This window comes from Taudactylus pleione, unplaced genomic scaffold (assembly GCF_031769625.1).
Source record: "Taudactylus pleione unplaced genomic scaffold, aTauple2 ptg001184l, whole genome shotgun sequence".
Taxonomy (NCBI): domain Eukaryota; kingdom Metazoa; phylum Chordata; class Amphibia; order Anura; family Myobatrachidae; genus Taudactylus; species Taudactylus pleione.
This window is the reverse complement of record NW_028285585.1, coordinates 90,001-114,000: the sequence shown is the minus strand read 5'-3', so window position 1 is coordinate 114,000 and position 24,000 is coordinate 90,001. Positions and strand designations below refer to the sequence as shown.

The following is a 24,000-nucleotide window of genomic DNA, read 5'->3' as shown; positions in this document are numbered from 1 at the left end:
AACCACACTGGACATGCCCAATCTCGTCTTATCTTGGTAGATTATGCAGTGTTGGGTAAGGTTAGTACTTGGATGGGAGACCACCTGGGATTACCAGGTGCTGTAGGTAATTTTATAGTGCCATAACATTCTTTTCTATTACATTTTAAATTTAATTTTTTCAACTTATCAATGAATTTACTTGAGTTAAGAAGTAATAGAGGTCTAAAGTTAATGTTTTTGAGCACCTACAGCCAAACCACACTGGACATGCCCAATCTCGTCTGATCTTGGAAGCTATGCAGTGTTGGGCCTGGTTAGTACTTGGATGGGAGACCACCTAGGAATCCCAGGTGCTGTAGGTAATTTTATACTGCCATAACAGTCTATTACATTTTACATTTAATTTTTTCAACTTATCAATGAATTTACTTGAGTAAAGAAGTAAAAGAGGTCTAAAGTTAATGTCTTTGAGCACCTACAGCCAAACCACACTGGACATGCCCAATCTCGTCTGATATTGGAAGCTATGTAGTGTTGGGCCTGGATAGTACTTGGATGGGAGACCACCTAGGAATCCCTGGTGCTGTAGGTAATTTTATATAGCCATAACATTCTTTTCTATTACATTTTACATTTAATTTTTTCAACTTATCAATGAATTTACTTGAGTAAAGAAGTAAAAGATGTCTAAAGTTAATGTTTTTGAGCACCTACAGTCAAACCACACTGGACATGCCCAATCTCGTCTGATCTTGGAAGCTATGCAGTGTTTGGCCTGGTTTGTACTTGGATCGGAGACCACCTGTGAATACAAGGTGCTGTAGCTAATTTTATACTGCCATAACATTCTTTTCTAGAACATTTTACATTTAATTTTTTCAACTTATCAATGAATTTACTTGAGTTAAGAAGTAAAAGAGGTCTAAAGTTAATGTTTTTGAGCACCTACAGCCAAACCACACTGGACATGCCCAATCTCGTCTGATCTTGGAAGCTATGCAGTGTTGGGCCTGGTTAGTACTTGGATGGGAGACCACCTGGGAATACCAGGAGCTGTAGGTAATTTTATACTGCCATAACATTCTTTCTATTATATTTTACATTTAATTTTACAACTTATCATTGAATTTACTTGAGTTAAGAAGTAAAAGAGGTCTAAAGTTAATGTTTTTGAGCACCTACAGTCAAACCACACTGGACATGCCCAATCTCGTCTGATCTTGGAAGCTATGCAGTGTTGGGCCTGGTTAGTACTTGGATGGGAGACCACCTGGGAATACCAGGTGCTGTAGGTAATTTTATACTGCCATAACATTCTTTTCTATTACATTTTACATTTAATTTTTTCAACTTATCAATGAATTTACTTGAGTTAAGAAGTAATAGCGGTATAAATTTAATGCTTTTGGGCACCTACAGCCAAACCACACTGGACATGCCCAATCTCGTCTGATCTTGGAAACTATGCAGTGTTGGGACTGGTTAGTACTTGGATGGGAGACCACCTGGGAATACCAGGTGCTGTAGGTAATTTTATACTGCCATAACATTCTTTTCTATTACATTTTACATATAATTTTTTCAACTTATCAATGCATTTACTTGAGTTAAGAAGTAAAAGCGGTCTAAATTTAATGCTTTTGAGCACCTACAGCCAAACCACAGTGGACATGCCCAATCTCGTCTGATCTTGGAAGCTATGCAGTGTTGGGCCTGGTTAGTACTTGGATGGGAGACCACCTGGGAATACCAGGAGATGTAGGTAATTTTATACTGCCAGAACATTCTTTTCTATTACATTTTACATTTAATTTTTTCAACTTATCAATGAATTTCCTTGAGTTAAGAAGTAATAGAGGTCTAAAGTTAATACTTCTGAGCACCTACAGCCAATCCACACTGGACATGCCCAATCTCGTCTTATCTTGGTAGTTATGCAGTGTTGGGTAAGGTCAGAACTTGGATGGGAGACCAATTGGGAAAACCAGGTGCAGTAGGTAATTTTATACTGCCATAACATTCTTTTCTATTACATTTTACATTTAATTTTTTCAACTTATCAATGAATTTACTTGAGTTAAGAAGTAATACAGGTCTAAAGTTATTGGCTTTGAGCACCTACAGCCAAACCACACTGGACATGCCCAATCTCGTCTGATCTTGGAAGCTATGCAGTGTTGGGACTGGTTACTACTTGGATGGGAGACTACCTAGGAATCCCAGGTGCTGTAGGTAATTTTAAACTGCCATAACATTCTTTTCTATTACATTGTACATTTAATTTTTTCAACTTATCAATGAATTTACTTGTGTTAAGAAGTAAAAGCGGTCTAAATTTAATGCTTTTGAGCACCTACAGCCAAACCACAGTGGACATGCACAATCTCTTCTGATCTTGGAAGCTATGCAGTGTTGGGCCTGGTTAGTACTTGGATGGGAGACCACCTGGGAATACCAGGAGCTGTAGGTAATTTTATACTGCCAGAACATTCTTTTCTATTACATTTTACATTTAAATTTTTCAACTTATCAATGAATTTACTTGAGTTAAGAAGTAATAGAGGTCTAAAGTTAATGTTTTTGAGCACCTACTGCCAAACCACACTGGACATGCCCAATCTCATCTGATCTTGGAAGCTATGCAGTGTTGTGCCTGGTTAGTACTTGGATGGGAGACCACCTGGGAATACCAGGTGCTGTAGGTAATTTTATGCAGCCATAACATTCTTTTCTATTACATTTTACATTTAATTTTTTCAACTTATCAATGAATTTACTTGAGTTAAGAAGAAAAAGAGGTCTAAAGTTAATGTTTTTGAGCACCTACAGCCAAACCACACTGGACATGCCCAATCTCGTCTGATCTTGGAAGCTATGCAGTGTTGGACCTGGTTAGTACTTGGATAGGAGACCACCTAGGAATCCCAGGTGCTGTAGGTAATTTTATACTGCCATAACATTCTTTTCTATTACATTTTATATTTCATTTTTTCAACTTATCAATGAATTTACTTGAGTTAAGAAGTAATAGAGGTCTAAAGTTAATGTTTTTGAGCACCTACAGCCAAACCACACTGGACATGCCCAATCTCGGCTGATCTGGGAAGCTAAGCAGTGTTGGGCCTGCTTAGTACTTGGATGGGAGACTACTTAGGAATCCCAGGTGCTGTAGGTAATTTTATACTGCCATAACATTCTTTTCTATTACATTTTACATTTAATTTTTTCAACTTATCAATGAATTTACTTGTGTTAAGAAGTAAAAGCGGTCTAAATTTAACGCTTTTGAGCACCTACAGCCAAACCACAGTGGACATCCCCAATCTCGTCTGATCTTGGAAGCTATGCAGTGTTGGGCCTCGTTAGTACATGGATGGGAGACCACCTTGGAATACCAGGAGCTGTAGGTAATTTTATACTACCATAACATTCTTTTCTATTACATTTTACATTTAATTTTTTCAACTTATCAATGAATTTACTTGAGTTAAGAAGTAATAGAGGTCTAAATTTAATGCTTTTGAGCACCTACAGCCAAACCACACTGGACATGCCCAATCTTGTCTGATCTTGGAAGCTATGCAGTGTTGGGCCTCGTTTGTACTTGGATGGGAGACCACCTGGGAATACCAGGTGCTGTAGGTAATTTTAGACAACCAAAACATTCTTTTCTATTACATTTTACATTTCATTTTTTCAACTTATCAATGAATTTAATTGAGTTAAGAAGTAAAAGAGGTCTAAAGTTAATGTTTTTGAGCACCTACAGCCAAACCACATTGGACATGCCCAATCTCGTCTGATCTTGGAAGCTATGCAGTGTTGGGCCTGGTTAGTACTTGGATGGGAGACCACCTGGGAATACCAGGTGCTGTAGGTAATTTTATACTGCCATAACATTCTTTTCTATTACATTTTACATTTCATTTTTCAACTTATCATTGAATTTACTTGATTTAAGAAGTAAAAGAGGTCTAAAGTTTATGTTTTTTAGCACCTACAGCCAAACCACACTGGACATGCCCAATCTCGTCTGAACTTGATAGCTATGCAGTGTTGGGCCTGGTTAGTACTTGGATGGGAGACCACCTTGGATTACCAGGTGCTGTAGGTAATTTTATAGTGCCATAACATTCTTTTCTATTACATTTTAAATTTAATTTTTTCAACTTATCAATGAATTTACTTGAGTTAAGAAGTAATAGAGGTCTAAAGTTAATGTTTTTGAGCACCTACAGCCAAACCACACTGGACATGCCCAATCTCGTCTGATCTTGGAAGCTATGCAGTGTTGGGCCTGGTTAGTACTTGGATGGGAGACCACCTGTGAATACCAGGTGCTGTAGGTAATTTTATGCAGCCATAGCATTCTTTTCTATTACATTTTACATATAATTTTTTCAACTTATCAATGAATTTACTTGAGTTAAGAAGTAAAAGAGGTCTAAAGTTAAGGCTTTTAGCACCTACAGCCAAACCACACTGGACATGCCCAATCTCGTCTGATCTTGGAAGCTATGCAGTGTTGTGACTGGTTTGTACTTGGGTGGGAGACCACCTAGGAATCCCAGGTTCTGTAGGTAATTTTATACTGCCATAACATTCTTTTCTATTACATTTTACATTTAATTTTTTCAACTTATCAATGAATTTACTTGAGTTAAGAAGTAAAAGAGGTCTAAAGTTAATGTTTTTGAGCACCTACAGCCAAACCACACTGGACATGCCCAATCTCGTCTGATCTTGGAAGCTATGCCGTGTTGGGCCTCGTTAGTACTTAGATGGGAGACCACCTGGGAATACCAGGTGCTGTAGGTAATTTTATACTGCCATAACATTCTTTTCTATTACATTTTACATTTCATTTTTCAACTTATCATTGAATTTACTTCAGTTAAGAAGTAAAAGAGGTCTAAAGTTTATGTTTTTTAGCACCTACAGCCAAACCACATTGGACATGCCCAATCTCGTCTGAACTTGATAGCTATGCAGTGTTGGGCCTGGTTAGTACTTGGATGGGAGACCACCTGGGATTACCAGGTGCTGTAGGTAATTTTATAGTGCCATAACATTCTTTTCTATTACATTTTAAATTTAATTTTTTCAACTTATCAATGAATTTACTTGAGTTAAGAAGTAATAGAGGTCTAAAGTTAATGTTTTTGAGCACCTACAGCCAAACCACACTGGACATGCCCAATCTCGTCTGATCTTGGAAGCTATGCAGTGTTGGGCCTGGTTAGTACTTGGATGGGAGACCACCTGTGAATACCAGGTGCTGTAGGTAATTTTATGCAGCCATAACATTCTTTTCTTTTACATTTTACATATAATTTTTTCAACTTATCAATGAATTTACTTGAGTTAAGAAGTAAAAGAGGTCTAAAGTTAAGGCTTTTAGCACATACAGCCAAACCACAGTGGACATGCCCAATCTTGTCTGATCTTGGAAGCTATGCAGTGTTGGGCCTGGTTAGTACTAGGATGGGAGACCACCTAGGAATCCCAGGTGCTGTAGATAATTTTATACTGCCATAACAGTCTATTACATTTTACATTTAATTTTTTCAACTTATCAATGAATTTACTTGAGTAAAGAAGTAAAAGAGGTCTAAAGTTAATGTCTTTGAGCACCTACAGCCAAACCACACTGGACATGCCAAATCTCGTCTGATATTGAAAGCTATGCAGTGTTGGGCCTGGATAGTACTTGGATGGGAGACCACCTAGGAATCCCTGGTGCTGTAGGTAATTTTATACTGCCATAACATTCTTTTCTATTACATTTTACATTTAATTTTTTCAACTTATCAATGAATTTACTTGAGTTACGAAGTAATAGAGGTCTAAAGTTAATGCTTTTGCACACCTACAGCCAAACCACAGTGGACATGCCCAATCTCGTCTGATCTTGGAAGCTATGCAGTGTTGAGCCTGGTTAGTACTTGGATGGGAGACCACCTGGGAATACCAGGAGCTGTAGGTAATTTTATACTGCCATAACATTCTTTTCTATTATATTTTACATTTAATTTTACAACTTATCATTGAAATTACTTGAGTTAAGAAGTAAAAGAGGTCTAAAGTTAATGTTTTTGAGCACCTACAGCCAAACCACACTGGACATGCCCAATCTCGTCTGATCTTGGAAGCTATGCAGTGTTGGGCCTGGTTAGTACTTGGATGGGAGACCACCTGGGAATACCAGGTGCTGTAGGTAATTTTATACTGCCATAACATTCTTTTCTATTACATTTTACATTTAATTTTTTCAACTTATCAATGAATTTACTTGAGTTAAGAAGTAATAGCGGTATAAATTGAAAGCTTTTGGGCACCAACAGCCAAACCACACTGGACATGCCCAATCTCGTCTGATCTTGGAAACTATGCAGTGTTGGGCCTGGTTAGTACTTGGATGGGAGACCACCTGGGAATACCAGGTGCTGTAGGTAATTTTATACTGCCATAACATTCTTTTCTATTACATTTTACATTTAATTTTTTCAACTTATCAATGAATTTACTTGTGTTAAGAAGTAAAAGCGGTCTAAATTTAATGCTTTTGAGCACCTACAGCCAAACCACAGTGGACATGCACAATCTCTTCTGATCTTGGAAGCTATGCAGTGTTGGGCCTGGTTAGTACTTGGATGGGAGACCACCTGGGAATACCAGGAGCTGTAGGTAATTTTATACTGCCAGAACATTCTTTTCTATTACATTTTACATTTAAATTTTTCAACTTATCAATGAATTTACTTGAGTTAAGAAGTAATAGAGGTCTAAAGTTAATGTTTTTGAGCACCTACTGCCAAACCACACTGGACATGCCCAATCTCATCTGATCTTGGAAGCTATGCAGTGTTGTGCCTGGTTAGTACTTGGATGGGAGACCACCTGGGAATACCAGGTGCTGTAGGTAATTTTATGCAGCCATAACATTCTTTTCTATTACATTTTACATTTAATTTTTTCAACTTATCAATGAATTTACTTGAGTTAAGAAGAAAAAGAGGTCTAAAGTTAATGTTTTTGAGCACCTACAGCCAAACCACACTGGACATGCCCAATCTCGTCTGATCTTGGAAGCTATGCAGTGTTGGACCTGGTTAGTACTTGGATAGGAGACCACCTAGGAATCCCAGGTGCTGTAGGTAATTTTATACTGCCATAACATTCTTTTCTATTACATTTTATATTTCATTTTTTCAACTTATCAATGAATTTACTTGAGTTAAGAAGTAATAGAGGTCTAAAGTTAATGTTTTTGAGCACCTACAGCCAAACCACACTGGACATGCCCAATCTCGGCTGATCTGGGAAGCTAAGCAGTGTTGGGCCTGCTTAGTACTTGGATGGGAGACTACTTAGGAATCCCAGGTGCTGTAGGTAATTTTATACTGCCATAACATTCTTTTCTATTACATTTTACATTTAATTTTTTCAACTTATCAATGAATTTACTTGTGTTAAGAAGTAAAAGCGGTCTAAATTTAACGCTTTTGAGCACCTACAGCCAAACCACAGTGGACATCCCCAATCTCGTCTGATCTTGGAAGCTATGCAGTGTTGGGCCTCGTTAGTACATGGATGGGAGACCACCTTGGAATACCAGGAGCTGTAGGTAATTTTATACTACCATAACATTCTTTTCTATTACATTTTACATTTAATTTTTTCAACTTATCAATGAATTTACTTGAGTTAAGAAGTAATAGAGGTCTAAATTTAATGCTTTTGAGCACCTACAGCCAAACCACACTGGACATGCCCAATCTTGTCTGATCTTGGAAGCTATGCAGTGTTGGGCCTCGTTTGTACTTGGATGGGAGACCACCTGGGAATACCAGGTGCTGTAGGTAATTTTAGACAACCAAAACATTCTTTTCTATTACATTTTACATTTCATTTTTTCAACTTATCAATGAATTTAATTGAGTTAAGAAGTAAAAGAGGTCTAAAGTTAATGTTTTTGAGCACCTACAGCCAAACCACATTGGACATGCCCAATCTCGTCTGATCTTGGAAGCTATGCAGTGTTGGGCCTGGTTAGTACTTGGATGGGAGACCACCTGGGAATACCAGGTGCTGTAGGTAATTTTATACTGCCATAACATTCTTTTCTATTACATTTTACATTTCATTTTTCAACTTATCATTGAATTTACTTGATTTAAGAAGTAAAAGAGGTCTAAAGTTTATGTTTTTTAGCACCTACAGCCAAACCACACTGGACATGCCCAATCTCGTCTGAACTTTATAGCTATGCAGTGTTGGGCCTGGTTAGTACTTGGATGGGAGACCACCTGGGATTACCAGGTGCTGTAGGTAATTTTATAGTGCCATAACATTCTTTTCTATTACATTTTAAATTTAATTTTTTCAACTTATCAATGAATTTACTTGAGTTAAGAAGTAATAGAGGTCTAAAGTTAATGTTTTTGAGCACCTACAGCCAAACCACACTGGACATGCCCAATCTCGTCTGATCTTGGAAGCTATGCAGTGTTGGGCCTGGTTAGTACTTGGATGGGAGACCACCTGTGAATACCAGGTGCTGTAGGTAATTTTATGCAGCCATAGCATTCTTTTCTATTACATTTTACATATAATTTTTTCAACTGATCAATGAATTTACTTGAGTTAAGAAGTAAAAGAGGTCTAAAGTTAAGGCTTTTAGCACCTACAGCCAAACCACACTGGACATGCCCAATCTCGTCTGATCTTGGAAGCTATGCAGTGTTGTGACTGGTTTGTACTTGGGTGGGAGACTACCTAGGAATCCCAGGTTCTGTAGGTAATTTTATACTGCCATAACATTCTTTTCTATTACATTTTACATTTAATTTTTTCAACTTATCAATGAATTTACTTGAGTTAAGAAGTAAAAGAGGTCTAAAGTTAATGTTTTTGAGCACCTACAGCCAAACCACACTGGACATGCCCAATCTCGTCTGATCTTGGAAGCTATGCCGTGTTGGGCCTGGTTAGTACTTAGATGGGAGACCACCTGGGAATACCAGGTGCTGTAGGTAATTTTATACTGCCATAACATTCTTTTCTATTACATTTTACATTTCATTTTTCAACTTATCATTGAATTTACTTCAGTTAAGAAGTAAAAGAGGTCTAAAGTTTATGTTTTTTAGCACCTACAGCCAAACCACATTGGACATGCCCAATCTCGTCTGAACTTGATAGCTATGCAGTGTTGGGCCTGGTTAGTACTTGGATGGGAGACCACCTGGGATTACCAGGTGCTGTAGGTAATTTTATAGTGCCATAACATTCTTTTCTATTACATTTTAAATTTAATTTTTTCAACTTATCAATGAATTTACTTGAGTTAAGAAGTAATAGAGGTCTAAAGTTAATGTTTTTGAGCACCTACAGCCAAACCACACTGGACATGCCCAATCTCGTCTGATCTTGGAAGCTATGCAGTGTTGGGCCTGGTTAGTACTTGGATGGGAGACCACCTGTGAATACCAGGTGCTGTAGGTAATTTTATGCAGCCATAACATTCTTTTCTTTTACATTTTACATATAATTTTTTCAACTTATCAATGAATTTACTTGAGTTAAGAAGTAAAAGAGGTCTAAAGTTAAGGCTTTTAGCACATACAGCCAAACCACAGTGGACATGCCCAATCTTGTCTGATCTTGGAAGCTATGCAGTGTTGGGCCTGGTTAGTACTAGGATGGGAGACCACCTAGGAATCCCAGGTGCTGTAGATAATTTTATACTGCCATAACAGTCTATTACATTTTACATTTAATTTTTTCAACTTATCAATGAATTTACTTGAGTAAAGAAGTAAAAGAGGTCTAAAGTTAATGTCTTTGAGCACCTACAGCCAAACCACACTGGACATGCCAAATCTCGTCTGATATTGAAAGCTATGCAGTGTTGGGCCTGGATAGTACTTGGATGGGAGACCACCTAGGAATCCCTGGTGCTGTAGGTAATTTTATACTGCCATAACATTCTTTTCTATTACATTTTACATTTAATTTTTTCAACTTATCAATGAATTTACTTGAGTTACGAAGTAATAGAGGTCTAAAGTTAATGCTTTTGCACACCTACAGCCAAACCACAGTGGACATGCCCAATCTCGTCTGATCTTGGAAGCTATGCAGTGTTGAGCCTGGTTAGTACTTGGATGGGAGACCACCTGGGAATACCAGGAGCTGTAGGTCATTTTATACTGCCATAACATTCTTTTCTATTATATTTTACATTTAATTTTACAACTTATCATTGAAATTACTTGAGTTAAGAAGTAAAAGAGGTCTAAAGTTAATGTTTTTGAGCACCTACAGCCAAACCACACTGGACATGCCCAATCTCGTCTGATCTTGGAAGCTATGCAGTGTTTGGCCTGGTTAGTACTTGGATGGGAGACCACCTGGGAATACCAGGTGCTGTAGGTAATTTTATACTGCCATAACATTCTTTTCTATTACATTTTACATTTAATTTTTTCAACTTATCAATGAATTTACTTGAGTTAAGAAGTAATAGCGGTATAAATTGAAAGCTTTTGGGCACCAACAGCCAAACCACACTGGACATGCCCAATCTCGTCTGATCTTGGAAACTATGCAGTGTTGGGCCTGGTTAGTACTTGGATGGGAGACCACCTGGGAATACCAGGTGCTGTAGGTAATTTTATACTGCCATAACATTCTTTTCTATTACATTTTACATTTAATTTTTTCAACTTATCAATGAATTTACTTGAGTTAAGAAGTAAAAGAGGTCTAAAGTTAATGGTTTTGAGCACCTACAGCCAAACCACACTGGACATGCCCAATCTCGTCTGATCTTGGAAGCTATGCAGTGTTGGGCCTGGTTAGTACTTGGATGGGAGACCACTTGGGAATACCAGATGCTGTAGGTAATTTTATACTGCCATAACATTCTTTTCTATTACATTTTACATTTCATTTTTCAACTTATCATTGAATTTACTTGAGTTAAGAAGTAAAAGAGGTCTAAAGTTAATGTTTTTGAGCACCTACAGCCAAACCACACTGGACATGCCCAATCTCGTCTGAACTTGGAAGCTATGCAGTGTTGGGACTGGTTAGTACTTGGATGGGAGACCACCAGGGATTACCAGATGCTGTAGGTAATTTTATACTGCCATAACATTCTTTTCTATTACATTTTAAATTTAATTTTTTCAACTTATCAATGAATTTACTTGAGTTAAGAAGTAATAGAGGTCTAAAGTTAATGTTTTTGAGCACCTACAGCCAAACCACACTGGACATGCCCAATCTCGTCTGATCTTGGAAGCTATGCAGTGTTGGGCCTGGTTAGTACTTGGATGGGAGACCACCTGGGAATACCAGGTGCTATAGGTAATTTTATATAGCCATAACATTCTTTTCTATTACATTTTACATTACATTTTTTCAACTTAGCAATGAATTTACTTGAGTTAAGAAGTAAAAGAGGTCTAAAGTTAATATTTTTAAGCACCTATAGCCAAAGCACACTGGACATGCCCAATCTCGTCTTATCTTGGTAGATTATGCAGTGTTGGGTAAGGTTAGTACTTGGATGGGAGACCACCTGGGATTACCAGGTGCTGTAGGTAATTTTATAGTGCCATAACATTCTTTTCTATTACATTTTAAATTTAATTTTTTCAACTTATCAATGAATTTACTTGAGTTAAGAAGTAATAGAGGTCTAAAGTTAATGTTTTTGAGCACCTACAGCCAAACCACACTGGACATGCCCAATCTCGTCTGATCTTGGAAGCTATGCAGTGTTGGGCCTGGTTAGAACTTGGATGGGAGACCACCTGTGAATACCAGGTGCTGTAGGTAATTTTATGCAGCCATAACATTCTTTTCTATTACATTTTACATATAATTTTTTCAACTTATCAATGAATTTACTTGAGTTAAGAAGTAAAAGAGGTCTAAAGTTAAGGCTTTTAGCACATACAGCCAAACCACAGTGGACATGCCCAATCTTGTCTGATCTTGGAAGCTATGCAGTGTTGGGCCTGGTTAGTACTAGGATGGGAGACCACCTAGGAATCCCAGGTGCTGTCGATAATTTTATACTGCCATAACAGTCTATTACATTTTACATTTAATTTTTTCAACTTATCAATGAATTTACTTGAGTAAAGAAGTAAAAGAGGTCTAAAGTTAATGTCTTTGAGAACCTACAGCCAAACCACACTGGACATGCCAAATCTCGTCTGATATTGAAAGCTATGCAGTGTTGGGCCTGGATAGTACTTGGATGGGAGACCACCTAGGAATCCCTGGTGCTGTAGGTAATTTTATACTGCCATAACATTCTTTTCTATTACATTTTACATTTAATTTTTTCAACTTATCAATGAATTTACTTGAGTTACGAAGTAATAGAGGTCTAAAGTTAATGCTTTTGCACACCTACAGCCAAACCACAGTGGACATGCCCAATCTCGTCTGATCTTGGAAGCTATGCAGTGTTGAGCCTGGTTAGTACTTGGATGGGAGACCACCTGGGAATACCAGGAGCTGTAGGTAATTTTATACTGCCATAACATTCTTTTCTATTATATTTTACATTTAATTTTACAACTTATCATTGAAATTACTTGAGTTAAGAAGTAAAAGAGGTCTAAAGTTAATGTTTTGGAGCACCTACAGCCAAACCACACTGGACATGCCCAAGCTCGTCTGATCTTGGAAGCTATGCAGTGTTGGGCCTGGTTAGTACTTGGATGGGAGACCACCTGGGAATACCAGGTGCTGTAGGTAATTTTATACTGCCATAACATTCTTTTCTATTACATTTTACATTTAATTTTTTCAACTTATCAATGAATTTACTTGAGTTAAGAAGTAATAGCGGTATAAATTGAAAGCTTTTGGGCACCAACAGCCAAACCACACTGGACATGCCCAATCTCGTCTGATCTTGGAAACTATGCAGTGTTGGGCCTGGTTAGTACTTGGATGGGAGACCACCTGGGAATACCAGGTGCTGTAGGTAATTTTATACTGCCATAACATTCTTTTCTATTACATTTTACATTTAATTTTTTCAACTTATCAATGAATTTACTTGAGTTAAGAAGTAAAAGAGGTCTAAAGTTAATGGTTTTGAGCACCTACAGCCAAACCACACTGGACATGCCCAATCTCGTCTGATCTTGGAAGCTATGCAGTGTTGGGCCTGGTTAGTACTTGGATGGGAGACCACTTGGGAATACCAGATGCTGTAGGTAATTTTATACTGCCATAACATTCTTTTCTATTACATTTTACATTTCATTTTTCAACTTATCATTGAATTTACTTGAGTTAAGAAGTAAAAGAGGTCTAAAGTTAATGTTTTTGAGCACCTACAGCCAAACCACACTGGACATGCCCAATCTCGTCTGAACTTGGAAGCTATGCAGTGTTGGGCCTGGTTAGTACTTGGATGGGAGACCACCAGGGATTACCAGATGCTGTAGGTAATTTTATACTGCCATAACATTCTTTTCTATTACATTTTAAATTTAATTTTTTCAACTTATCAATGAATTTACTTGAGTTAAGAAGTAATAGAGGTCTAAAGTTAATGTTTTTGAGCACCTACAGCCAAACCACACTGGACATGCCCAATCTCGTCTGATCTTGGAAGCAATGCAGTGTTGGGCCTGGTTAGTACTTGGATGGGAGACCACCTGGGAATACCAGGTGCTATAGGTAATTTTATATAGCCATAACATTCTTTTCTATTACATTTTACATTACATTTTTTCAACTTAGCAATGAATTTACTTGAGTTAAGAAGTAAAAGAGGTCTAAAGTTAATATTTTTCAGCACCTATAGCCAAACCACACTGGACATGCCCAATCTCGTCTTATCTTGGTAGATTATGCAGTGTTGGGTAAGGTTAGAACTTGGATGGGAGACCACCTGGGAAAACCAGGTGCAGTAGGTAATTTTATACTGCCATAACATTCTTTTCTATTACATTTTACATTTAATTTTTTCAACTTATCAATGAATTTACTTGAGTTAAGAAGTAATACAGGTCTAAAGTTATTGTTTTTGAGCACCTACAGCCAAACCACACTGGACATGCACAATCTCGTCTGATCTTGGAAGCTATGCAGTGTTGGGACTGGTTACTACTTGGATGAGAGACTACCTAGGAATCCCAGGTGCTGTAGGTAATTTTAAACTGCCATAACTTTCTTTTCTATTACATTGTACATTTAATTTTTTCAACTTATCAATGATTTTACTTGTGTTAAGAAGTAAAAGCGGTCTAAATTTAATGCTTTTGAGCACCTACAGCCAAACCACAGTTTACATGCCCAATCTCTTCTGATCTTGGAAGGTATGCAGTGTTGGGCCTGGTTAGTACTTGGATGGGAGACCACCTGGGAATACCAGGAGCTGTAGGTAATTTTATACTGCCAGAACATTCTTTTCTATTACATTTTACATTTAAATTTTTCAACTTATCAATGAATTTACTTGAGTTAAGAAGTAATAGAGGTCTAAAGTTAATGTTTTTGAGCACCTACTGCCAAACCACACTGGACATGCCCAATCTCGTCTGATCTTGGAAGCTATGCAGTGTTGTGCCTGGTTAGTACTTGGATGGGAGACCACCTGGGAATACCAGGTGCTGTAGGTAATTTTATGCAGCCATAACATTCTTTTCTATTACATTGTACATTTAATTTTTTCAACTTATCAATGAATTTACTTGAGTTAAGAAGTAAAAGAGGTCTAAAGTTAATGTTTTTGAGCACCTACAGCCAAACCACACTGGACATGCCCAATCTCGTCTGATCTTGGAAGCTATGCAGTGTTGGACCTGGTTAGTACTTGGATGGGAGACCACCTAGGAATCTAAGGTGCTGTAGGTAATTTTATACTGCCATAACATTCTTTTCTATTACATTTTACATTTCATTTTTTCAACTTATCAATGAATTTACTTGAGTTAAGAAGTAATAGAGGTCTAAAGTTAAAGTTTTTGAGCACCTACAGCCAAACCACACTGGACATGCCCAATCTCGTCTGATCTGGGAAGCTAAGCAGTGTTGGGCCTGGTTAGTACTTGAATGGGAGACTACCTAGGAATCCCAGGTGCTGTAGGTAATTTTATACTGCCATAACATTCTTTTCTATTACATTTTACATTTAATTTTTTCAACTTATCAATGAATTTACTTGTGTTAAGAAGTAAAAGCGGTCTAAATTTAACGCTTTTGAGCACCTACAGCCAAACCACAGTGGACATCCCCAATCTCGTCTGATCTTGGAAGCTATGCAGTGTTGGGCCTGGTTAGTACTTGGATGGGAGGCCACCTGGGAATACCAGGAGCTGTAGGTAATTTTATACTACCATAACATTCTTTTCTATTACATTTTACATTTAATTTTTTCAACTTATCAATGAATTTACTTGAGTTAAGAAGTAATAGAGGTCTAAATTTAATGCTTTTGAGCACCTACAGCCAAACCACACTGGACATGCCCAATCTTGTCTGATCTTGGAAGCTATGCAGTGTTGGGCCTCGTTTGTACTTGGATGGGAGACCACCTGGGAATACCAGGTGCTGTAGGTAATTTTAGACAACCAAAACATTCTTTTCTATTACATTTTACATTTCATTTTTTCAACTTATCAATGAATTTAATTGAGTTAAGAAGTAAAAGAGGTCTAAAGTTAATGTTTTTGAGCACCTACAGCCAAACCACACTGGACATGCCCAATCTCGTCTGATCTTGGAAGCTATGCAGTGTTGGGCCTGGTTAGTACTTGGATGGGAGACCACCTGGGAATACCAGGTGCTGTAGGTAATTTTATACTGCCATAACATTCTTTTCTATTACATTTTACATTTCATTTTTCAACTTATCATTGAATTTACTTGAGTTAAGAAGTAAAAGAGGTCTAAAGTTTATGTTTTTTAGCACCTACAGCAAAACCACACTGGACATGCCCAATCTCGTCTGAACTTGGAAGCTATGCAGTGTTGGGCCTGGTTAGTACTTGGATGGGAGACCACCTGGGATTACCAGGTGCTGTAGGTAATTTTATAGTGTAATAACATTCTTTTCTATTACATTTTAAATTTAATTTTTTCAACTTATCAATGAATTTACTTGAGTTAAGAAGTAATAGAGGTCTAAAGTTAATGTTTTTGAGCACCTACAGCCAAACCACACTGGACATGCCCAATCTCGTCTGATCTTGGAAGCTATGCAGTGTTGGGCCTGGTTAGTACTTGGATGGGAGACCACCTGGGAATACCAGGTGCTGTAGGTAATTTTATGCAGCCATAACATTCTTTTCTATTACATTTTACATTTAATTTTTTCAACTTATCAATGAATTTACTTGAGTTAAGAAGTAAAAGACGTCTAAAGTTAATGTTTTTGAGCACCTACAGCCAAACCACACTGGACATGCCCAATCTCGTCTGATTTTGGAAGCTATGCAGTGTTGGACCTGGTTAGTACTTGGATAGGAGACCACCTAGGAATCCCAGGTGCTGTAGGTAATTTTATACTGCCATAACAGTCTTTTCTATTACATTTTACATATAATTTTTTCAACTTATCAATGAATTTACTTGAGTTAAGAAGTAAAAGAGGTCTAAAGTTAAGGCTTTTAGCACCTACAGCCAAACCACACTGGACATGCCCAATCTCGTCTGATCTTGGAAGCTATGCAGTGTTGAGACTGGTTTGTACTTGGATGGGAGACTACCTAGGAATCCCAGGTTCTGTAGGTAATTTTATACTGCCATAACATTCTTTTCTATTACATTTTACATTTAATTTTTTCAACTTATCAATGAATTTACTTGAGTAAAGAAGTAAAAGAGGTCTAAAGTTAATGTTTTTGAGCACCTACAGCCAAACCACAGTGGACATGCCCAATCTCGTCTGATCTTGGAAGCTATGCAGTGTTGGGCCTGGTTAGTACTTGGATGGGAGACCACCTAGGAATCCCAGGTGCTGTAGGTAATTTTATACTGCCATAACAGTCTATTACATTTTACATTTAATTTTTTCAACTTATCAATGAATTTACTTGAGTAAAGAAGTAAAAGAGGTCTAAAGTTAATGTCTTTGAGCACCTACAGCCAAACCACACTGGACATGCCCAATCTCGTCTGATATTGGAAGCTATGCAGTGTTGGGCCTGGATAGTACTTGGATGGGAGACCACCTAGGAATCCCTGGTGCTGTAGGTAATTTTATATAGCCATAACATTCTTTTCTATTACATTTTACATTTAATTTTTTCAACTTATCAATGAATTTACTTGAGTTACGAAGTAATAGAGGTCTAAAGTTAATGCTTTTGTACACCTACAGCCAAACCACAGTGGACATGCCCAATCTCGTCTGATCTTGGAAGCTATGCAGTGTTGGGCCTGGTTAGTACTTGGATGGGAGACCACCTGGGAATACCAGAAGCTGTAGGTAATTTTATGCTGCCATAACATTCTTTTCTATTATATTTTACTTTTAATTTTACAACTTATCATTGAATTTACTTGAGTTAAGAAGTAAAAGAGGTCTAAAGTTAATGTTTTTGAGCACCTACAGCCAAACCACACTGGACATGCCCAATCTCGTCTGATCTTGGAAGCTATGCAGTGTTGGGCCTGGTTAGTACTTGGATGGGAGACCACCTGGGAATACCAGGTGCTGTAGGTAATTTTATACTGCCATAACATTCTTTTCTATTACATTTTACATTTAATTTTTTCAACTTATCAATGAATTTACTTGAGTTAAGAAGTAATAGCGGTATAAATTTAATGCTTTTGGGCACCTACAGCCAAACCACACTGGACATGCCCAATCTCGTCTGATCTTGGAAACTATGCAGTGTTGGGCCTGGTTAGTACTTGGATGGGAGACCACCTGGGAATACCAGGTGCTGTAGGTAATTTTATACTGCCATAACATTCTTTTCTATTACATTTTACATTTAATTTTTTCAACTTATCAATGAATTTACTTGAGTTAAGAAGTAAAAGAGGTCTAAAGTTAATAATTTTGAGCAACTACAGCCAAACCACACTGGACATGCCCAATCTCGTCTGATCTTGGAAGCTATGCAGTGTTGGGCCTGGTTAGTACTTGGATGGGAGACCACCTGGGATTACCAGATGCTGTAGGTAATTTTATACTGCCATAACATTCTTTTCTATTACATTTTACATTTCATTTTTCAACTTATCATTGAATTTACTTGAGTTAAGAAGTAAAAGAGGTCTAAAGTTAATGTTTTTGAGCACCTACAGCCAAACCACACTGGACATGCCCAATCTCGTCTGATCTTGGAAGCTATGCAGTGTTGGGCCTGGTTAGTACTTGGATGGGAGACCACCAGTGATTACCAGATGCTGTAGGTAATTTTATACTGCCATAACATTCTTTTCTATTACATTTTAAATTTAATTTTTTCAACTTATCAATGAATTTACTTGAGTTAAGAAGTAATAGAGGTCTAAAGTTAATGTTTTTGAGCACCTACAGCCAAACCACACTGGACATGCCCAATCTCGTCTGATCTTGGAAGCTATGCAGTGTTGGGCCTGGTTAGTACTTGGATGGGAGACCACCTGGGAATACCAGGTGCTATAGGTAATTTTATATAGCCATAACATTCTTTTCTATTACATTTTACATTACATTTTTTCAACTTAGCAATGAATTTACTTGAGTTAAGAAGTAAAAGAGGTCTAAAGTTAATATTTTTCAGCACCTATAGCCAAACCACACTGGACATGGCCAATGTCGTTTGATCTTGGAAGCTATGCAGTGTTGGGAATGGTCAATACTTGGATGGGAGACCACCTGGGAATACCAGGTGCTGTAGGTAATTTTATACTGCCATAACATTCTTTTCTAGAACATTTTACATTTAATTTTTTCAACTTATCAATGAATTTACTTGAGTTAAGAAGTAAAAGAGGTCTAAAGTTAATGTTTTTGAGCACCTACAGCCAAACCACACAGGACATGCCCAATCTCATCTGATCTTGGAAGCTATGCAGTGTTGGGCCTGGTTAGTACTTGGATGGGAGACCACCTGGGAATACCAGGTGCTGTAGGTAATTTTATACTGCCATAACATTCTTTTCTATTACATTTTACATTTAATTTTTTCAACTTATCAATGAATTTACTTGAGTTAAGAAGTAATAGAGGTCTAAAGTTAATGCTTTTGCGCACCTACAGCCCCACCACACTGGACATGCCCAATCTTGTCTGATCTTGGAAGCTATGCAGTGTTGGGCCTGGTTAGTACTTGGATGGGAGACCACCTGGGAATACCAGGAGCTGTAGGTAATTTTATACTGCCATAACATTCTTTTCTATTATATTTTACATTTAAATTTACAACTTATCATTGGCTTTACTTGAGTTAAGAAGTAAAAGAGGTCTAAAGTTAATGTTTTTGCGCACCTACAGCCAAACCACACTGGACATGCCCAATCTCGTCTGATCTTGGAAGCTATACAGTGTTGGGCCTGGTTAGTACTTGGATGGGAGACCACCTGGGAATACCAGGAGCTGTAGGTAATTTTATACTGCCATAACATTCTTTTCTATTACATTTTACATTTCATTTTTTCAACTTATCAATAAATTTACTTGAGTTAAGAAGTAATAGCGGTATAAATTTAATGCTTTTGGGCACCTACAGCCAAACCACACTGGACATACCCAATCTCGTCTGATCTTGGAAACTATGCAGTGTTGGGCCTGGTTAGTACTTGGATGGGAGACCACCTGGGAATACCAGGTGCTGTAGTTAATTTTATACTGCCATAACATTCTTTTCTATTACATTTTACATTTAATTTTTTCAACTTATCAATGAATTTACTTGAGTTAAGAAGTAAAAGAGGTCTAAAGTTAATGGTTTTGAGCACCTACAGCCAAACCACACTGGACATGCCCAATCTCGTCTGATCTTGGAAGATATGCAGTGTTGGGACTGGTTTGTACTTGGATGGGAGACTACCTAGGAATCCCAGGTTCTGTAGGTAATTTTATACTGCCATAACATTCTTTTCTATTACATTTTACATTTAATTTTTTCAACTTATCAATGAATTTACTTGAGTAAAGAAGTAAAAGAGGTCTAAAGTTAATGTTTTTGAGCACCTACAGCCAAACCACAGTGGACATGCCCAATCTCGTGTGATCTTGGAAGCTATGCAGTGTTGGGCCTGGTTAGTACTTGGATGGGAGACCACCAAGGAATCCCAGGTGCTGTAGGTAATTTTATACTGCAATAACAGTCTATTACATTTTACATTTCATCTTTTCAACTTATCAATGAATTTACTTGAGTAAAGAAGTAAAAGAGGTCTAAAGTTAATGTCTTTGAGCACCTACAGCCAAACCACACTGGACATGCCCAATCTCGTCTGATAAAGGAAGCGATGCAGTGTTGGGCCTGGATGGTACTTGGATGGGAGACCACCTAGGAATCCCTAGTGCTTTAGGTAATTTTATATAGCCATAACATTCTTTTCTATTACATTTTACATTACATTTTTTCAACTTATCAATGAATTTACTTGAGTTAAGAAGTAATAGCGGTATAAATTTAATACTTTTGGGCACCTACAGCCAAACCACACTGGACATGCCCAATCTCGTCTGATCTTGGAAACTATGCAGTGTTGGGCCTGGTTAGTACTTGGATGGGAGACCACCTGGGAATACCAGGTGCTGTAGGTAATTTTATACTGCCATAACATTCTTTTCTATTACATTTTACATTTAATTTTTTCAACTTATCAATGAATTTACTTGAGTTAAGAAGTAAAAGAGGTCTAAAGTTAATGGTTTTGAGCACCTACAGCCAAACCACACTGGACATGCCCAATCTCGTCTGATCTTGGAAGCTATGCAGTGTTGGGCCTGGTTAGTACTTGGATGGGAGACCACCTGGGAATACCAGGTGCTGTAGGTAATTTTATACTGCCATAACATTCTTTTCTATTACATTTTACATTTCATTTTTCAACTTATCATTGAATTTACTTGAGTTAAGAAGTAAAAGAGGTCTAAAGTTAATGTTTTTGAGCACCTACAGCCAAACCACACTGGACATGCCCAATCTCGTCTGAACTTGGAAGCTATGCAGTGTTGGGCGTGGTTAGTACTTGAATGGGAGACCACCAGGGATTACCACGTGCTGTAGGTAATTTTATACTGCCATAACATTCTTTTCTATTACATTTTAAATTTAATTTTTTCAACTTATCAATGAATTTACTTGAGTTAAGAAGTAATAGAGGTCTAAAGTTAATGTTTTTGAGCACCTACAGCCAAACCACACTGGACATGCCCAATCTCGTCTGATCTTGGAAGCTATGCAGTGTTGGGCCTGGTTAGTACTTGGATGGGAGACCACCTGGGAATACCAGGTGCTGTAGGTCATTTTATGCAGCCATAACATTCTTTTCTATTACATTTTACATTTCATTTTTCAACTTATCATTGAATTTACTTGAGTTAAGAAGTAAAAGAGGTCTAAAGTTAATGTTTTTGAGCACCTACAGCCAAACCACACTGGGCATGCCCAATCTCGTCTGATCTTGGAAGCTATGCAGTGTTGGGCCTGGTTAGTACTTGGATGGGAGACCACCAGTGATTACCAGATGCTGTAGGTAATTTTATACTGCCATAACATTCTTTTCTATTACATTTTAAATTTAATTTTTTCAACTTATCAATGAATTTACTTGAGTTAAGAAGTAATAGAGGTCTAAAGTTAATGTTTTTGAGCACCTACAGCCAAACCACACTGGACATGCCCAATCTCGTCTGATCTTGGAAGCTATGCAGTGTTGGTCCTGGTTAGTACTTGGATGGGAGACCACCTGGGAATACCAGGTGCTATAGGTAATTTTATATAGCCATAACATTCTTTTCTATTACATTTTACAATACATTTTTTCAACTTAGCAATGAATTTACTTGAGTTAAGAAGTAAAAGAGGTCTAAAGTTAATACTTTTTAGCACCTATAGCCAAACCACACTGGACATGGCCAATGTCGTTTGATCTTGGAAGCTATGCAGTGTTGGGAATGGTCAATACTTGGATGGGAGACCACCTGGGAATACCAGGTGCTGTAGGTAATTTTATACTGCCATAACATTCTTTTCTAGAACATTTTACATTTAATTTTTCAACTTATCATTGAATTTACTTGAGTTAAGAAGTAAAAGAGGTCTAAAGTTAATGTTTTTGAGCACCTACAGCCAAACCACACTGGACATGCCCAATCTCGTCTGATCTTGGAAGCTATGCAGTGTTGGACCTGGTTAGTACTTGGATAGGAGACCACCTAGGAATCTAAGGTGCTGTAGGTAATTTTATACTGCCATAACATTCTTTTCTATTACATTTTACATTTCATTTTTTCAACTTATCAATGAATTTACTTGAGTTAAGAAGTAATAGAGGTCTAAAGTTAATGTTTTTGAGCACCTACAGCCAAACCACACTGGACATGCCCAATCTCGTCTGATCTGGGAAGCTAAGCAGTGTTGGGCCTGGTTAGTACTTGGATGGGAGACTACCTAGGAATCCCAGGTGCTGTAGGTAATTTTATACTGCCATAACATTCTTTTCTATTACATTTTACATTTAATTTTTTCAACTTATCAATGAATTTACTTGTGTTAAGAAGTAAAAGCGGTCTAAATTTAACGCTTTTGAGCACCTACAGCCAAACCACAGTGGACATCCCCAATCTCGTCTGATCTTGGAAGCTATGCAGTGTTGGGCCTGGTTAGTACTTGGATGGGAGACCACCTGGGAATACCAGGAGCTGTAGGTAATTTTATACTACCATAACATTCTTTTCTATTACATTTTACATTTAATTTTTTCAACTTATCAATGAATTTACTTGAGTTAAGAAGTAATAGAGGTCTAAATTTAATGCTTTTGAGCACCTACAGCCAAACCACACTGGACATGCCCAATCTTGTCTGATCTTGGAAGCTATGCAGTGTTAGGCCTCGTTTGTACTTGGATGGGAGACCACCTGGGAATACCAGGTGCTGTAGGTAATTTTAGACAACCAAAACATTCTTTTCTATTACATTTTACATTTCATTTTTTCAACTTATCAATGAAGTTAATTGAGTTAAGAAGTAAAAGAGGTCTAAAGTTAATGTTTTTGAGCACCTACAGCCAAACCACACTGGACATGCCCAATCTCGTCTGATCTTGGAAGCTATGCAGTGTTGGGCCTGGTTAGTACTTGGATGGGAGACCACCTGGGAATACCAGGTGCTGTAGGTAATTTTATACTGCCATAACATTCTTTTCTATTACATTTTACATTTCATTTTTCAACTTATCATTGAATTTACTTGAGTTAAGAAGTAAAAGAGGTCTAAAGTTTATGTTTTTTAGCACCTACAGCCAAACCACACTGGACATGCCCAATCTCGTCTGAACTTGGAAGCTATGCAGTGTTGGGCCTGGTTAGTACTTGGATGGGAGACCACCTGGGAATACCAGGTGCTGTAGGTCATTTTATGCAGCCATAACATTCTTTTCTATTACATTTTACATTTCATTTTTCAACTTATCATTGAATTTACTTGAGTTAAGAAGTAAAAGAGGTCTAAAGTTAATGTTTTTGAGCACCTACAGCCAAACCACACTGGGCATGCCCAATCTCGTCTGATCTTGGAAGCTATGCAGTGTTGGGCCTGGTTAGTACTTGGATGGGAGACCACCAGTGATTACCAGATGCTGTAGGTAATTTTATACTGCCATAACATTCTTTTCTATTACATTTTAAATTTAATTTTTTCAACTTATCAATGAATTTACTTGAGTTAAGAAGTAATAGAGGTCTAAAGTTAATGTTTTTGAGCACCTACAGCCAAACCACACTGGACATGCCCAATCTCGTCTGATCTTGGAAGCTATGCAGTGTTGGTCCTGGTTAGTACTTGGATGGGAGACCAC

General features: G+C 37.6%; 14 non-coding genes and 80 pseudogenes across 14 annotated transcripts; all 94 read left to right on the top strand.

Moving 5' to 3' along the window:
* Positions 1-225: 225 nt before the first annotated feature.
* On the top strand, positions 226-344 carry LOC148451503 (5S ribosomal RNA; annotated as a pseudogene).
* A 111-nt stretch (positions 345-455) lies between these two features.
* LOC148451502 (5S ribosomal RNA) lies at positions 456-574 on the top strand (annotated as a pseudogene).
* Positions 575-925: 351 nt separating this feature from the next.
* On the top strand, positions 926-1,044 carry LOC148451501 (5S ribosomal RNA; annotated as a pseudogene).
* A 114-nt stretch (positions 1,045-1,158) lies between these two features.
* On the top strand, positions 1,159-1,277 carry LOC148451500 (5S ribosomal RNA). The gene has a single exon (XR_015875077.1). It is a non-coding gene; the product is annotated as a 5S ribosomal RNA (ribosomal RNA).
* Positions 1,278-1,393: 116 nt separating this feature from the next.
* LOC148451499 (5S ribosomal RNA) lies at positions 1,394-1,512 on the top strand (annotated as a pseudogene).
* Positions 1,513-1,628: 116 nt separating this feature from the next.
* Positions 1,629-1,747, top strand: LOC148451498 (5S ribosomal RNA; annotated as a pseudogene).
* A 351-nt stretch (positions 1,748-2,098) lies between these two features.
* LOC148451497 (5S ribosomal RNA) lies at positions 2,099-2,217 on the top strand (annotated as a pseudogene).
* Positions 2,218-2,333: 116 nt separating this feature from the next.
* Positions 2,334-2,452, top strand: LOC148451496 (5S ribosomal RNA; annotated as a pseudogene).
* Positions 2,453-2,568: 116 nt separating this feature from the next.
* On the top strand, positions 2,569-2,687 carry LOC148451495 (5S ribosomal RNA; annotated as a pseudogene).
* A 116-nt stretch (positions 2,688-2,803) lies between these two features.
* On the top strand, positions 2,804-2,922 carry LOC148451494 (5S ribosomal RNA; annotated as a pseudogene).
* Positions 2,923-3,038: 116 nt separating this feature from the next.
* On the top strand, positions 3,039-3,157 carry LOC148451493 (5S ribosomal RNA; annotated as a pseudogene).
* A 116-nt stretch (positions 3,158-3,273) lies between these two features.
* Positions 3,274-3,392, top strand: LOC148451492 (5S ribosomal RNA; annotated as a pseudogene).
* A 116-nt stretch (positions 3,393-3,508) lies between these two features.
* On the top strand, positions 3,509-3,627 carry LOC148451491 (5S ribosomal RNA; annotated as a pseudogene).
* Positions 3,628-3,743: 116 nt separating this feature from the next.
* On the top strand, positions 3,744-3,862 carry LOC148451490 (5S ribosomal RNA). Its single transcript, XR_015875137.1, has one exon. It is a non-coding gene; the product is annotated as a 5S ribosomal RNA (ribosomal RNA).
* Positions 3,863-3,977: 115 nt separating this feature from the next.
* On the top strand, positions 3,978-4,096 carry LOC148451489 (5S ribosomal RNA; annotated as a pseudogene).
* Positions 4,097-4,212: 116 nt separating this feature from the next.
* On the top strand, positions 4,213-4,331 carry LOC148451488 (5S ribosomal RNA; annotated as a pseudogene).
* Positions 4,332-4,446: 115 nt separating this feature from the next.
* On the top strand, positions 4,447-4,565 carry LOC148451487 (5S ribosomal RNA; annotated as a pseudogene).
* A 116-nt stretch (positions 4,566-4,681) lies between these two features.
* On the top strand, positions 4,682-4,800 carry LOC148451486 (5S ribosomal RNA; annotated as a pseudogene).
* Positions 4,801-4,915: 115 nt separating this feature from the next.
* On the top strand, positions 4,916-5,034 carry LOC148451485 (5S ribosomal RNA; annotated as a pseudogene).
* Positions 5,035-5,150: 116 nt separating this feature from the next.
* LOC148451484 (5S ribosomal RNA) lies at positions 5,151-5,269 on the top strand (annotated as a pseudogene).
* Positions 5,270-5,384: 115 nt separating this feature from the next.
* Positions 5,385-5,503, top strand: LOC148451483 (5S ribosomal RNA; annotated as a pseudogene).
* Positions 5,504-5,614: 111 nt separating this feature from the next.
* LOC148451482 (5S ribosomal RNA) lies at positions 5,615-5,733 on the top strand (annotated as a pseudogene).
* A 116-nt stretch (positions 5,734-5,849) lies between these two features.
* LOC148451481 (5S ribosomal RNA) lies at positions 5,850-5,968 on the top strand (annotated as a pseudogene).
* A 115-nt stretch (positions 5,969-6,083) lies between these two features.
* LOC148451480 (5S ribosomal RNA) lies at positions 6,084-6,202 on the top strand. The gene has a single exon (XR_015874981.1). It is a non-coding gene; the product is annotated as a 5S ribosomal RNA (ribosomal RNA).
* Positions 6,203-6,318: 116 nt separating this feature from the next.
* LOC148451479 (5S ribosomal RNA) lies at positions 6,319-6,437 on the top strand (annotated as a pseudogene).
* Positions 6,438-6,553: 116 nt separating this feature from the next.
* Positions 6,554-6,672, top strand: LOC148451478 (5S ribosomal RNA; annotated as a pseudogene).
* A 116-nt stretch (positions 6,673-6,788) lies between these two features.
* Positions 6,789-6,907, top strand: LOC148451477 (5S ribosomal RNA; annotated as a pseudogene).
* A 116-nt stretch (positions 6,908-7,023) lies between these two features.
* On the top strand, positions 7,024-7,142 carry LOC148451476 (5S ribosomal RNA; annotated as a pseudogene).
* A 116-nt stretch (positions 7,143-7,258) lies between these two features.
* Positions 7,259-7,377, top strand: LOC148451475 (5S ribosomal RNA; annotated as a pseudogene).
* A 116-nt stretch (positions 7,378-7,493) lies between these two features.
* On the top strand, positions 7,494-7,612 carry LOC148451474 (5S ribosomal RNA; annotated as a pseudogene).
* Positions 7,613-7,728: 116 nt separating this feature from the next.
* On the top strand, positions 7,729-7,847 carry LOC148451473 (5S ribosomal RNA; annotated as a pseudogene).
* Positions 7,848-7,963: 116 nt separating this feature from the next.
* LOC148451472 (5S ribosomal RNA) lies at positions 7,964-8,082 on the top strand. Its single transcript, XR_015875136.1, has one exon. It is a non-coding gene; the product is annotated as a 5S ribosomal RNA (ribosomal RNA).
* Positions 8,083-8,197: 115 nt separating this feature from the next.
* LOC148451471 (5S ribosomal RNA) lies at positions 8,198-8,316 on the top strand (annotated as a pseudogene).
* Positions 8,317-8,432: 116 nt separating this feature from the next.
* On the top strand, positions 8,433-8,551 carry LOC148451470 (5S ribosomal RNA; annotated as a pseudogene).
* A 115-nt stretch (positions 8,552-8,666) lies between these two features.
* Positions 8,667-8,785, top strand: LOC148451469 (5S ribosomal RNA; annotated as a pseudogene).
* A 116-nt stretch (positions 8,786-8,901) lies between these two features.
* Positions 8,902-9,020, top strand: LOC148451468 (5S ribosomal RNA; annotated as a pseudogene).
* Positions 9,021-9,135: 115 nt separating this feature from the next.
* Positions 9,136-9,254, top strand: LOC148451467 (5S ribosomal RNA; annotated as a pseudogene).
* A 116-nt stretch (positions 9,255-9,370) lies between these two features.
* On the top strand, positions 9,371-9,489 carry LOC148451466 (5S ribosomal RNA; annotated as a pseudogene).
* Positions 9,490-9,604: 115 nt separating this feature from the next.
* Positions 9,605-9,723, top strand: LOC148451465 (5S ribosomal RNA; annotated as a pseudogene).
* Positions 9,724-9,834: 111 nt separating this feature from the next.
* On the top strand, positions 9,835-9,953 carry LOC148451464 (5S ribosomal RNA; annotated as a pseudogene).
* Positions 9,954-10,069: 116 nt separating this feature from the next.
* LOC148451463 (5S ribosomal RNA) lies at positions 10,070-10,188 on the top strand (annotated as a pseudogene).
* Positions 10,189-10,303: 115 nt separating this feature from the next.
* On the top strand, positions 10,304-10,422 carry LOC148451462 (5S ribosomal RNA; annotated as a pseudogene).
* A 116-nt stretch (positions 10,423-10,538) lies between these two features.
* LOC148451461 (5S ribosomal RNA) lies at positions 10,539-10,657 on the top strand (annotated as a pseudogene).
* A 116-nt stretch (positions 10,658-10,773) lies between these two features.
* On the top strand, positions 10,774-10,892 carry LOC148451460 (5S ribosomal RNA; annotated as a pseudogene).
* Positions 10,893-11,007: 115 nt separating this feature from the next.
* Positions 11,008-11,126, top strand: LOC148451459 (5S ribosomal RNA; annotated as a pseudogene).
* Positions 11,127-11,242: 116 nt separating this feature from the next.
* LOC148451458 (5S ribosomal RNA) lies at positions 11,243-11,361 on the top strand (annotated as a pseudogene).
* A 352-nt stretch (positions 11,362-11,713) lies between these two features.
* On the top strand, positions 11,714-11,832 carry LOC148451457 (5S ribosomal RNA; annotated as a pseudogene).
* Positions 11,833-11,947: 115 nt separating this feature from the next.
* On the top strand, positions 11,948-12,066 carry LOC148451456 (5S ribosomal RNA; annotated as a pseudogene).
* A 111-nt stretch (positions 12,067-12,177) lies between these two features.
* On the top strand, positions 12,178-12,296 carry LOC148451455 (5S ribosomal RNA; annotated as a pseudogene).
* A 116-nt stretch (positions 12,297-12,412) lies between these two features.
* Positions 12,413-12,531, top strand: LOC148451454 (5S ribosomal RNA; annotated as a pseudogene).
* Positions 12,532-12,646: 115 nt separating this feature from the next.
* On the top strand, positions 12,647-12,765 carry LOC148451453 (5S ribosomal RNA; annotated as a pseudogene).
* A 116-nt stretch (positions 12,766-12,881) lies between these two features.
* On the top strand, positions 12,882-13,000 carry LOC148451452 (5S ribosomal RNA; annotated as a pseudogene).
* Positions 13,001-13,116: 116 nt separating this feature from the next.
* Positions 13,117-13,235, top strand: LOC148451451 (5S ribosomal RNA; annotated as a pseudogene).
* A 115-nt stretch (positions 13,236-13,350) lies between these two features.
* LOC148451450 (5S ribosomal RNA) lies at positions 13,351-13,469 on the top strand (annotated as a pseudogene).
* A 116-nt stretch (positions 13,470-13,585) lies between these two features.
* Positions 13,586-13,704, top strand: LOC148451449 (5S ribosomal RNA; annotated as a pseudogene).
* Positions 13,705-14,291: 587 nt separating this feature from the next.
* LOC148451448 (5S ribosomal RNA) lies at positions 14,292-14,410 on the top strand (annotated as a pseudogene).
* Positions 14,411-14,526: 116 nt separating this feature from the next.
* Positions 14,527-14,645, top strand: LOC148451447 (5S ribosomal RNA; annotated as a pseudogene).
* A 116-nt stretch (positions 14,646-14,761) lies between these two features.
* LOC148451446 (5S ribosomal RNA) lies at positions 14,762-14,880 on the top strand (annotated as a pseudogene).
* Positions 14,881-14,996: 116 nt separating this feature from the next.
* Positions 14,997-15,115, top strand: LOC148451445 (5S ribosomal RNA; annotated as a pseudogene).
* Positions 15,116-15,231: 116 nt separating this feature from the next.
* LOC148451444 (5S ribosomal RNA) lies at positions 15,232-15,350 on the top strand (annotated as a pseudogene).
* A 116-nt stretch (positions 15,351-15,466) lies between these two features.
* Positions 15,467-15,585, top strand: LOC148451443 (5S ribosomal RNA; annotated as a pseudogene).
* Positions 15,586-15,701: 116 nt separating this feature from the next.
* LOC148451442 (5S ribosomal RNA) lies at positions 15,702-15,820 on the top strand. The gene has a single exon (XR_015874980.1). It is a non-coding gene; the product is annotated as a 5S ribosomal RNA (ribosomal RNA).
* A 115-nt stretch (positions 15,821-15,935) lies between these two features.
* On the top strand, positions 15,936-16,054 carry LOC148451441 (5S ribosomal RNA; annotated as a pseudogene).
* Positions 16,055-16,170: 116 nt separating this feature from the next.
* LOC148451440 (5S ribosomal RNA) lies at positions 16,171-16,289 on the top strand. The gene has a single exon (XR_015874979.1). It is a non-coding gene; the product is annotated as a 5S ribosomal RNA (ribosomal RNA).
* A 116-nt stretch (positions 16,290-16,405) lies between these two features.
* Positions 16,406-16,524, top strand: LOC148451439 (5S ribosomal RNA; annotated as a pseudogene).
* A 115-nt stretch (positions 16,525-16,639) lies between these two features.
* LOC148451438 (5S ribosomal RNA) lies at positions 16,640-16,758 on the top strand (annotated as a pseudogene).
* A 116-nt stretch (positions 16,759-16,874) lies between these two features.
* LOC148451437 (5S ribosomal RNA) lies at positions 16,875-16,993 on the top strand (annotated as a pseudogene).
* Positions 16,994-17,104: 111 nt separating this feature from the next.
* On the top strand, positions 17,105-17,223 carry LOC148451436 (5S ribosomal RNA; annotated as a pseudogene).
* A 116-nt stretch (positions 17,224-17,339) lies between these two features.
* LOC148451435 (5S ribosomal RNA) lies at positions 17,340-17,458 on the top strand (annotated as a pseudogene).
* A 115-nt stretch (positions 17,459-17,573) lies between these two features.
* LOC148451434 (5S ribosomal RNA) lies at positions 17,574-17,692 on the top strand. The gene has a single exon (XR_015874978.1). It is a non-coding gene; the product is annotated as a 5S ribosomal RNA (ribosomal RNA).
* Positions 17,693-17,808: 116 nt separating this feature from the next.
* On the top strand, positions 17,809-17,927 carry LOC148451433 (5S ribosomal RNA). Its single transcript, XR_015875178.1, has one exon. It is a non-coding gene; the product is annotated as a 5S ribosomal RNA (ribosomal RNA).
* A 116-nt stretch (positions 17,928-18,043) lies between these two features.
* LOC148451432 (5S ribosomal RNA) lies at positions 18,044-18,162 on the top strand (annotated as a pseudogene).
* Positions 18,163-18,277: 115 nt separating this feature from the next.
* Positions 18,278-18,396, top strand: LOC148451431 (5S ribosomal RNA; annotated as a pseudogene).
* A 116-nt stretch (positions 18,397-18,512) lies between these two features.
* Positions 18,513-18,631, top strand: LOC148451430 (5S ribosomal RNA; annotated as a pseudogene).
* Positions 18,632-18,982: 351 nt separating this feature from the next.
* On the top strand, positions 18,983-19,101 carry LOC148451429 (5S ribosomal RNA; annotated as a pseudogene).
* Positions 19,102-19,217: 116 nt separating this feature from the next.
* LOC148451428 (5S ribosomal RNA) lies at positions 19,218-19,336 on the top strand (annotated as a pseudogene).
* Positions 19,337-19,451: 115 nt separating this feature from the next.
* LOC148451427 (5S ribosomal RNA) lies at positions 19,452-19,570 on the top strand (annotated as a pseudogene).
* A 116-nt stretch (positions 19,571-19,686) lies between these two features.
* LOC148451426 (5S ribosomal RNA) lies at positions 19,687-19,805 on the top strand. Its single transcript, XR_015875074.1, has one exon. It is a non-coding gene; the product is annotated as a 5S ribosomal RNA (ribosomal RNA).
* A 116-nt stretch (positions 19,806-19,921) lies between these two features.
* Positions 19,922-20,040, top strand: LOC148451425 (5S ribosomal RNA; annotated as a pseudogene).
* Positions 20,041-20,156: 116 nt separating this feature from the next.
* Positions 20,157-20,275, top strand: LOC148451424 (5S ribosomal RNA; annotated as a pseudogene).
* Positions 20,276-20,621: 346 nt separating this feature from the next.
* On the top strand, positions 20,622-20,740 carry LOC148451423 (5S ribosomal RNA). The gene has a single exon (XR_015875177.1). It is a non-coding gene; the product is annotated as a 5S ribosomal RNA (ribosomal RNA).
* A 116-nt stretch (positions 20,741-20,856) lies between these two features.
* LOC148451422 (5S ribosomal RNA) lies at positions 20,857-20,975 on the top strand. Its single transcript, XR_015874977.1, has one exon. It is a non-coding gene; the product is annotated as a 5S ribosomal RNA (ribosomal RNA).
* Positions 20,976-21,090: 115 nt separating this feature from the next.
* Positions 21,091-21,209, top strand: LOC148451421 (5S ribosomal RNA; annotated as a pseudogene).
* A 116-nt stretch (positions 21,210-21,325) lies between these two features.
* Positions 21,326-21,444, top strand: LOC148451420 (5S ribosomal RNA). The gene has a single exon (XR_015875166.1). It is a non-coding gene; the product is annotated as a 5S ribosomal RNA (ribosomal RNA).
* A 115-nt stretch (positions 21,445-21,559) lies between these two features.
* Positions 21,560-21,678, top strand: LOC148451419 (5S ribosomal RNA; annotated as a pseudogene).
* A 116-nt stretch (positions 21,679-21,794) lies between these two features.
* Positions 21,795-21,913, top strand: LOC148451418 (5S ribosomal RNA; annotated as a pseudogene).
* Positions 21,914-22,263: 350 nt separating this feature from the next.
* On the top strand, positions 22,264-22,382 carry LOC148451417 (5S ribosomal RNA; annotated as a pseudogene).
* A 116-nt stretch (positions 22,383-22,498) lies between these two features.
* Positions 22,499-22,617, top strand: LOC148451416 (5S ribosomal RNA; annotated as a pseudogene).
* Positions 22,618-22,733: 116 nt separating this feature from the next.
* LOC148451415 (5S ribosomal RNA) lies at positions 22,734-22,852 on the top strand (annotated as a pseudogene).
* Positions 22,853-22,968: 116 nt separating this feature from the next.
* Positions 22,969-23,087, top strand: LOC148451414 (5S ribosomal RNA; annotated as a pseudogene).
* Positions 23,088-23,203: 116 nt separating this feature from the next.
* LOC148451413 (5S ribosomal RNA) lies at positions 23,204-23,322 on the top strand. Its single transcript, XR_015874976.1, has one exon. It is a non-coding gene; the product is annotated as a 5S ribosomal RNA (ribosomal RNA).
* A 115-nt stretch (positions 23,323-23,437) lies between these two features.
* LOC148451412 (5S ribosomal RNA) lies at positions 23,438-23,556 on the top strand. Its single transcript, XR_015874946.1, has one exon. It is a non-coding gene; the product is annotated as a 5S ribosomal RNA (ribosomal RNA).
* Positions 23,557-23,671: 115 nt separating this feature from the next.
* LOC148451411 (5S ribosomal RNA) lies at positions 23,672-23,790 on the top strand (annotated as a pseudogene).
* A 116-nt stretch (positions 23,791-23,906) lies between these two features.
* The window catches only part of LOC148451410 (5S ribosomal RNA), a 119-nt pseudogene continuing 25 nt past the window's right edge, over positions 23,907-24,000 (top strand).